Here is a 10,065-nt window from a genome sequence, read left to right as displayed (position 1 = left end):
GTCTGGTTCAACGTTTTTAAGGGTTGGGTCGCCCAATTCGTGATCCTCGGGAGCGGTTCAAGTTATTTTTAATTATTAATGTAATAATTTAGTTAATTGCTTGTTTTAAAATGCCAAAATCAATCCACTTTAGCGTGTTTAATTAATTATGCATTATGAATGTATGTTTTAATTAAATAGAAAATGTATATGCACAAAGTATGTCATATAGATTTAAAATCTCACCATAGGCTCAGCATGTTTCATGCATTCCAAGTATGTTATAATTATTATAATTTATAGTTTGCATGTTTAGGGTTCCATGAGTGATAGATATAAATTGTTATATTATTGCATGGAATGGATGATTATATAATTGTTATATAAAGCATGTTAGATGCATGTTATAGGTTCTTTTCAACGTCATAAAACGAGATAGACGTTAAAATCTATAATAAAGTTAAGTACATGCTCACTCAGGGTTAAGAACCGAGCACGATCAATTTTAATAGTTAAAATAGGTCGATGTCTTACAAAATTGCAGTTACAAGAAAGCTCACCTGGCACGATCTTCTCTAAGGCTGAAGGTACTTACGTTGACGGTTTACAGAACACCTACTACCTGAAGATCGGACCAGTACTTGAGCTTAGTTAGCCCAGTTTTATGAGCATGCTTAAGTGATATAAGTTTTCGAAAAATAACCTAGACTTAAGCTATATTTAATTAGTCGGAATATAACTAAGTAATAGGTATACCCAACCGTCTAAAATACTTAGTGGAAGGAAAAAGATATATGAGATACATCGTTTTCCTTTTACGCTCTCTGAAAAATTCACACCGTGAGATTCATGCTCGGCCTTGTGTCGCCCTGGGAGCGTCCTCCATTCGGAAGGTATTTGCATGAGTCAATAACAAGGTGAATAGAGAAAGTATTTATAGTAAGTGGGAGAAGGAAGTATATCAACACCTCCTATGGTCTCCACCACTAGGTTGCACCGTGAGATTCCCATGTTCCACCTACATGTTGCCCTAAAGCTACTACCCATTTGGAGGGTTGTAACATGGGAGTCGAAACAACACAAACTCTAGAAATGGATAGGATTTCTTAGGTCCGTTCCCAACTTTGGCTTTTTCATTCGATAGCATTGTTGGGACCGATCTCTGAGGTCTGAAAATTGCAGGTCACACTTCCGAAGAATTACTAAGAGTTATGGAATCTCTAAAAGGGATGTTTGGACAACTGTCCTTCTCCCTTAGACATGAAGCCATAAAATACATTTACAACTGTCGTATGTAAGAAGCGACCTCAGTTAGACAACATGTCCTAGACATGATGGTCAATTTCAATGTGACAGAAGAAAATGAAGTTGTCATTGATGAGAAGAGTCAAGTCAGTTCCGCACAAATGTGGTAATGAAAAAAATAGAATATAACTTGACTGTTCTTCTCAATGAGCTATAGACTTATCAATCCCTCTTAACGAAGAAGGGACAAACAGGAGAAGCAAATGTTACTATCTCCGAAAAATTACTACGAGGATCGTACTCAAAAATTAAGCCTGGACCTTCAACTTCTAAAAGTGTTTTGATGAAGAAGAAGGGTAAAGGGAAAAATAAGATTCCTACTAACCGCAAACACAAGGTTCAAAAAGCAGATAAAGAAAAATGTTTCCATTGCAACGAAAACGGGCACGGGAAGAGAAACTGCCAAAAAATACCTTGCAGAGAATAAAGCCGAAAAGACACAACAAGGTAAATATGATTTACTCGTTGTAGAAATATGTTCAGTAGAGTATGAAAACTCAACTTGGATACTAGATTCAGGGATGACTAATCATATTTGTTCTTTTTACCAGGAAACGAGCTTATAGAGAATGCTTGCGGACGGTGAGATAACACTCAGGGTTGGAACAGGAGAGGCTGTCTCAGCAAGATCAGTATGAAATTTAAAGTTTTTTTTTGGAGATAGATTCAGTATATTAGATAATGTACTTTTTGTTCCTGAAATGAAAAGAAATCTAATATCTATCTCTTGTTCATTTGCAAAAGAGGTATTCATATTTGTTCTGCAAAATTAGAAAACAACTTATATATGTTAAAATCGAGCGAAATAAAAGCCATTTTAAATACCGAGATGTTTAAAAAAGCTGAAACTCAAAATAAATGACAAAAGATTTCTCCTAATACCTATCTTTTTCACTTAAGACTAGGCCACATTAATCTCAATAGGATTGATAGATTGGATAAAAATGGACTTCCAAATAAGTTAGAAGACAACTCTTTACCTCCATGTGAGTCTTGTCCTGAGGGTAAAATGACTGAACGATCGTTTTTCGAAAAAGGTTATAGAGCCAAAGAAACCTTAAAACTCGTGCATACAGATCTCTGTGGTCCAATGAATGTCAAAGCACGAGAAGGGTATGAATATTTCATCAGATTTATTGAGGATTATTCAAGGTATGACTATCTTTATCTAATGCGTCACAAGCTCAAAGCTCTTGAAAAATTCAGAGAGTATAAGACTGAGGTTGAGAATCTATTAGGTAAAATTATTAAAACACTTCGATCAGATCGAGGAGGAGAGTACATGGACTTCAGATTTTAGGACTATATGATAGAACATGGAATAAGATCACAACTCTCCGCCCCTGGTATGCCTCAACAAAATGGTGTATCAGAAAGGAGAAATAGAACTTTGTTAGACATGGTTCGATCTATGATGAGTTTCGCTCAATTACCCGATCCGTTTTGGGGATATGTAGTGGAGACTGCTACATGCATTTTGAACATGATTCCTACTAAGAGTGTTTCAGAAACACCTTATGAGTTAGAAAAAGGGCGTAAAGGTAGTTTACGTCACTTCAGAATTTGGGGATGCACATGTGTTGGTGCAAAATTCCAAGAAATTAGAACGTCGTTCAAAATTATGTCTATTCGTAGGATACCCCAAAGAGACGAAAGGTGGTTTGTTTTATGACCCTCAAGAAAATAGAGTGTTTGTATCAACAAACGCTACATTCTTAGAGGAAGATCACGTAAGAAATCATCAACCTCGTTGCGAACAAGTATTAAGTGAGATTTCTAAAGAAGCTACTGATACAACAACAAGAGTTGTTGATCAAGCTGGTCCTTCAGTAAGAGTTGTTGATGAAACTGACACTTCTAGTCAATCACATCCTTCTCAAGAGTTGAGAATTCCTCGATGTAGTGGGAGGGTTATAACTCAACCCGATCGTTACTTGGGTTTGGTAGACACTCAAGTCGTCATACCTGATGATGGCATTGAGGATCCATTGACCAATGAATAAGCAATGAATCTTGAAATGGAGTCAATGTACTTCAATTCAATATGGGAACTTGTAGATCAATCAGATAAGGTAAAACCTATTGGTTGCAAATGGATCTATAAGAGGAAACGAGACCAAATCGGTAAGGTACAGACCTTTAAAGCTCGACTAGTTGCAAAGGGTTATACCCAAAGAGGGGGTGGACTATGAAGAAACCTTCTCTCCTGTTGCTATGCTTAAATCGATTAGAATACTCTTGTTTATTGCCACATTTTATGATTATGAAATTTGGAAAATGGATGTTAAGACATCCTTTCTAAACAGCAATCTTGAAGAGAGTATCTATATGGCTCAACCAGAGGGGTTCATTGAACAGGATCACGAGCAAAGGGTTTGCAAATTCAAAAGAACCAAGAAGCCATAAGCGAAGAAAACATATTAAGCCCAAATATCATCTCATAAGAGAGATTGTGTAATGAGAAGATGTGATCGTCACACAGATAGCTTCAGAGCACAACATTGCTGATCTATTTACAAAGCCCCTCATGGCTAAAGTGTATGAAGGGCACCTAGTGAGTCTAGGACTACGAGTTAGGTAATCTAGGGCAAGTGGGAGAAAAGGCATGAGTATGTGATGCCCTAGTTTATTGTATTTATGTCTTTCTCTCTACTCAACGTTATAAAACCCCACTAGAGTTTTAGTCCAAGTGGGAGTTTGTTGGGTTTTATGTCCTAAAACTCATAGTTTGTAAACAAAAGCATATTTTATTTTCAATAACGTTATTATTGTTGTTTATTCAGTAAAGGTTGTTATTGAATAAAGTGAACTTTACGATCATTAATCTAAATCCAATAAACTAAGAACACTCTGGCTATAGTATGATTACTTGAACTATATGTAGAGACATAAGAGTTGATCAAGTTCAAGTACATAGTCAATATGATCTATAGTATAAGGATAAAGCTGAGTTCCTTATCCTGAGAACACTATGGATGCGGCCCACTTTTGTATATGATATAAAAAATGCGATCACTAAAATTGTACATGTGGAGACATGTGAGTGAGGGCGTCCAATGCAATGAGTATTGCATAAGATCGGACCATGAAGAAAATCACTCTCACTTTATAATGTCGTTTACTGTTGAGACTGATTTTCTTTTCATTCGATGACCTAAGTAACTCGATCTTAATCTTGAGCTAACCATGAACTTCTTGTTTATTCGGATTTATCCTTAGATTTGCATGGGTGAGAGTGGCTCAAGTTCGCCAACTCAATAGGTCTCTCATTTCAGGGGTAAGAGTGGGTAAATGGCTGAGGACGTGGGGTGCAAGATGGAATTCACTCCTACCCACTTTTAGGGATAGAAGAGAGGTAGTTCCCTTAATTATTGACTCCAAGTCTTGAATAAGGGGCCCCACCCTCTCATTGGCCTGAGAGGGATCCGGTTTACTGGTTGGATCACAAACCAATTGTTCATTAGAGGATCAGTGAGACATAAGAAACAAGAAGTAACTTCAAGGGTAAAACGGTAAATTGACCCAGCTCTAGTTACGAACAACCTGTGAAGGATCGACTTACTAATCATGGTTATATCAAATGGACAAAAATATATCTATAGTGAGGGGAGTGCAACTACTAGACTATAGTGGAATGTCCTAGTACTTAACGAATGTTGGTTAACAAAGTTAATGAGTTTAACCGGTTAATCTTGGATCGTTGGAGCCCATGATTTATAGATCCATTAGGTCCCTCTGGTAGCTCATATCGGACTAAACCATAGAATAGCGTGACGAGTGAGTTCGAAGTGTTCGAATTCAAATTAGGGAGAATGCACTACATATATACGATATATTTAACTGCATTTTTGTTTTATTTACGAACTAAACAAAAAGAAAGAATCTAAGATATTTAAATAAAATTTAATATCTTAATCAAATATGTGTCCGAATTAATTGGGGACGAGGAACTCGAGAACTTCTTTAAAAGATGAGAGCTTATAAGTAGGTGGCGATGGATATATCACATGCACAAAAAGAAAATTCTGCACCTTTGTAATAAAAGACCAAGGAATATCATCGTTATTTATAACTTCTATCACAATAATATAAATTCTACAAGGACGATGTTCTCTAGTCATACTAACTAGACCGTTCAGCACACGCTTGTAGATGACACGATGTTCACTATTCTCGTTATTCTTTTCAATTACGAACCTTCCTGCATTTTGCACTACTAGGATATTGACATCTTTAATTGGTACTAAAGCATCTAAAGGCAACCCTTCCACCCTGCTCATTCTAACACCTTTGGTAAATTGTTCCAAGAGACATTGTTAAGCCGATTTTGTTCATGAATACTTAAGAATTTGATACTTATAGTTGTAGTTGAACGCTACTTAAATAGAGGAAATGAAATCTTACAATAGAGTCTAATAAAGCGGTTGTCCATTAGAATAGGTTGGAATTAAATTCTTTACCGTTCGAGATAGTAGTTGTATTCTAAAATCGAGCGAAATAAAAGCCATTTTAAATCGAGCAAAAGAGGTATTCATATTTGTTCTACAAAACTAGAAAACAACTTATATATGTTAAAATCGAGCGAAATAAAAGCCATTTTAAATACCGAGATGTTTAAAAAAGCTGAAACTCAAAATAAACGACAAAAGATTTCTCCTAATACCTATCTTTGGCACTTAAGACTAGGCCACATTAATCTCAATATGATTGAGAGATTGGATAAAAGAGGACTTCTAAATGAGTTAGAAGACAACTCTTTACCTCCATGTGAGTCTTGTCTTGAGGGTAAAATGACTAAACGATCGTTTTCCGAAAAAGTTTATAGAGCCAAAGAAACCTTAGAACTCGTGCATACAGATCTCTATGGTCCAATGAATGTCAAAGCACGAGGAGGGTATGAATATTTCATCAGTTTTATTGATGATTATTCAAGATATGACAATCTTTACCTAGTGCGTCACAAGCTCGAAGCTCTTGAAAAATTCAGAGAGTATAAGACTGAGGTTGAGAATCTATTAGGTAAAACTATTGAAACACTTCAATCAGATCGAGTTGGAGAGTACATGGACTTACGATTTTAGGACTATATGATAGAACATGGAATAAGGTCTCAACTCTCAGCCCCTGGTATGCCTCAACAAAATGGTGTATCAGAAAGGAGAAATAGATCTTTGTTAGACATGGTTCGGTCTATGATGAGTTTCGCTCAATTACCCGATCCGTTTTGGGGATATGTAGTGGAGACTACTACATACATTTTGAACATGGTTCCTACTAAGAGTGTTTCAGAAACACCTTATGAGTTATGAAAAGGGCGTAAAGGTAGTTTACATCACTTCAGAATTTGGGGATTCACATGTGTTGGTGCAAAATCCCAAGAAATTAGAACGTCGTTCAAAATTATGTCTATTCGTAGGATACCTCAAAGAGACGAAAGGTGGTTTGTTTTATGACCCTCAAGAAAATAGAGTGTTTGTATCAACAAATGTTACATTCTTAGAGGAAGACCATGTAAGAAATCATCAACCTCGTAGCAAACTATTATTAAGTGAGATTTCTAAAGAAGCTACTGATACAACAAAAAGAATTGTTGATCAAGTTGGTCCTTCAATAAGAGTTGTTGATGGAGCTGACACTTCTGGTCAATCACATCCTTCTCAAGAGTTGAGAATGCCTCGACGTAGTTGGAGGGTTATAACTCAACCCGATCGCTACTTGGATTTGGCAGAAACTCAAGTCATCATACCTGATGATGACATTGAGGATCCATTGACCTATGAACAAGCAATGAATGATGAAGATAGAGATTAGTGGATTAAAGCCATGAATCTTGAAATGGAGTCAATGTACTGCAATGTGAGTTTGTAACCCATCCGTTAGGGTTCTTGGAATGATTCTCTAGATTATCCCTTCCATGTTGGGAGTTGGGCCATGGGTCTTGGGTGAAGGAACCATTGGTTTACCGCCCCTAAGAGTTAAGGAAGCATCTTGAGGCTAGTTTCACATAGTATCATTATCATTGAGATAACAATTCTTTTCTATTTTATCTAAATTTTTTAAATATGAGTTCATTTCCAAATGCATGCTAACACCCTTATTGTTGAATAAATGACATGAAACTAGTTTCACTTAGTAACGTTGCCTTTTGCTCCTATTGGTGGAAGGATAATAGGTCGATTATACCTTTATGGTAGTTTTAAGCGTGACAACATTTGACAACCAGACTAATTTTGCTTCATTTCTAAATGAAAACGTGTAAATTATAAACTCAAACATTTCAAAGAAATAAACAAGTTTTGATGATACCATGCTAACCAGAAAACAAATGTTGACTTTGACCAATCCCTATATATCTTTTTTCTATATTTTGAAACTATTTTAAGCACTTTTCTCGTGTACTCCTTACAAATTTACGTCTATGGGTGACTGTTATGATTATAAGTCAACTGAGTTAAGTAGAAATAAATTTTGAAGATGAAATTAAAGTATTAATTTTGATGTCATCTTTACTCGAGTTTTGGGATATTGTTATTAATGAGATTCAATCGACATTAGTAATTCACAATGATAATATTCAAAATACTTGACAAAAAAGAATGGTCAACATAAGATATTTGAAACAAATAAATATTTTGTCCTCTATGATATATCAAATCACTCCTTTAAAATTTCTTAATAATAAACGTGAAGTCTTACATCACTTATACAGAAAAGTTCCTTAAATAGAAGTTTTATTAGATACTTTTAAGCATTTAGAGATCAACTAGACACAAAGCTAAACATTCTAAAAAAAATTAGGGGTTGAACTTTTAAGTTAACGTAATTTAAGAAACTTATGAGTTTTATATTATCAAGAGTTTAATTGAGCTAGGTCGATTCAATCTAGTGGACCCAAGAATTGAACCGAACTAAACCAACTAGTTAGTAACATGATTTAGTGGAAGCATTTTCATGCAAAGTAGAAGCAACAATGGAGGGTTTGAAATAATATAGTTTTTACCCCTTAAGGTCATTTTACACCGTTTCTTGGTTTACCTACTTATCCTTATCCAATGACCACCAAATTTCATATCTAACCTCAACATGCTATAAATGCTCAGTATTAAAATTTGATAGACAGCGAAGCTCAGATAGTGGGTTATTTTAACATTACTTAAATCTCGAGCTATTTGATTGGTTAAAGGTCTTAACTCAGGGTTCTTTGGGTTTTTTTTTTTTTTCATACATTCTTAATTCATACTTGGTTTAGGGTTCATATGAAAATCCAAGTGATTTCTACAAGTATTTCTTAACAAAAAGTCCAAACGGGCTACTTGTCTCGTCGTCGACGTTTGGGACCTCCATTCTTGAGCTTCCAGTATCTGAATTACTTCAAATTTCCTTCCACATACTCCTTATTGTGTCTAGTTTATGAAACTATAATGTTTTTTACGAGAATCGATCTAGAATGGGGTTAAAATTGAGAAAATTCGAGAAAAGGTCAAATTTTGAGTTGACTTGGACAGTTCAATTGAACTGGCCATATCATCGTTTTCTTCCTCTAATCAGGAAGAAGATGCGCATTTTTCGCATTGCCGCCATCTGAAACTCGGCTTGTACAGCCACATTTATAGCGTTTCTCTCCTTGATTTCTTCGTGAAACTTAAAGATGGATGTTACAAGAAAGGGCTAAGGATTTATTTGATACCTTCTCGTGGATCGTAGCCTAAGATATTCGCTTCCAAAGTTCATGCAAAATCTGATTTATCGTTGGAGATAAAACAAAGGATTTCTTATTGGGTAGCCGATTCTAGGGGTTTCAAGGCCCTATTTCTTCATTGAACCTCTTCCATATCTTATCTTCAAGCTAAAGGAATTGGTTTTGGAGGAACGTCTTTGAGTGTAGGACCTTAACTTCTAGAAATCGTTCTTGATATGCAAGTCACTCGAAACGCCAGCTTTCGATCTTGTGGGTCGTTTGTTCTACGACGTTTCAGCTCTCGATTCCTTCATCAAGTTTACTCAACTTCTTCCTCTGAAACTAGAGGAATCCTTAATTTGAAGGAAAAGAGAATGTAGATAGGAATTCGACTCTTATCCCCAATTTAATTTCGAAACCTATTTCCTTCAATTCGGCACGCTCTCGAGCTTATTTTCCTTCGTGGTCTTCTATGGAAGCATTCCTTGGAGGTGCAGAAACTGATTGGAATCATTTTTGCTCGACGAGTCATCATGTATCCTCGGATTGGATTTTCAAGTTTTTCTTGATGTTCTTCAATGGCGGATTGAATTGGGGGAATGGTTTCTAGGCACTTTCAGCACTCTATTCCTTCATAGAACTTGTGGGTAATCTTGTTGAGAAACTGTAGGAATAAGATTGAAGAGAAATGGTGGAGGATTGCTCTCGAATTTGGAAGAAATATGAGAGTAGAAGACCCATAATCTAAACGCTCATTGCTTTCGATTGGGGGATCGACCTTCTCGATTCTTAAACCGACATTGAGAGCTCCAGAATCTTCGTTATTTAGAGATCGAACTTTTTGGATAATTTTTCGGAGATATCAACTCCGATCATAGCCTTACCGACCTTGGCTTTGAATACTAGTCGTTGGATGTGATGATCCGTGCGTGTTCATTCTAGATCATATCAAATTTTGGAGGAGATCCGACGGTTGAGATTTGAGTTCGAAGGATTTTGCTCGGATGGTCACGGTAGATGCTCTGATTCTAATTAGAGTGCCATTTCTGTAACTATCCATTCTTCCAGGGGTATTTTGGTAATATTCCACTTTTTGAATATTT

Source organism: Cucurbita maxima, unplaced genomic scaffold (assembly GCF_002738345.1).
Source record: "Cucurbita maxima cultivar Rimu unplaced genomic scaffold, Cmax_1.0 Cma_Scf00148, whole genome shotgun sequence".
Taxonomy (NCBI): Eukaryota; Viridiplantae; Streptophyta; class Magnoliopsida; order Cucurbitales; family Cucurbitaceae; genus Cucurbita; species Cucurbita maxima.
This window is presented reverse-complemented; position numbering follows the sequence as displayed.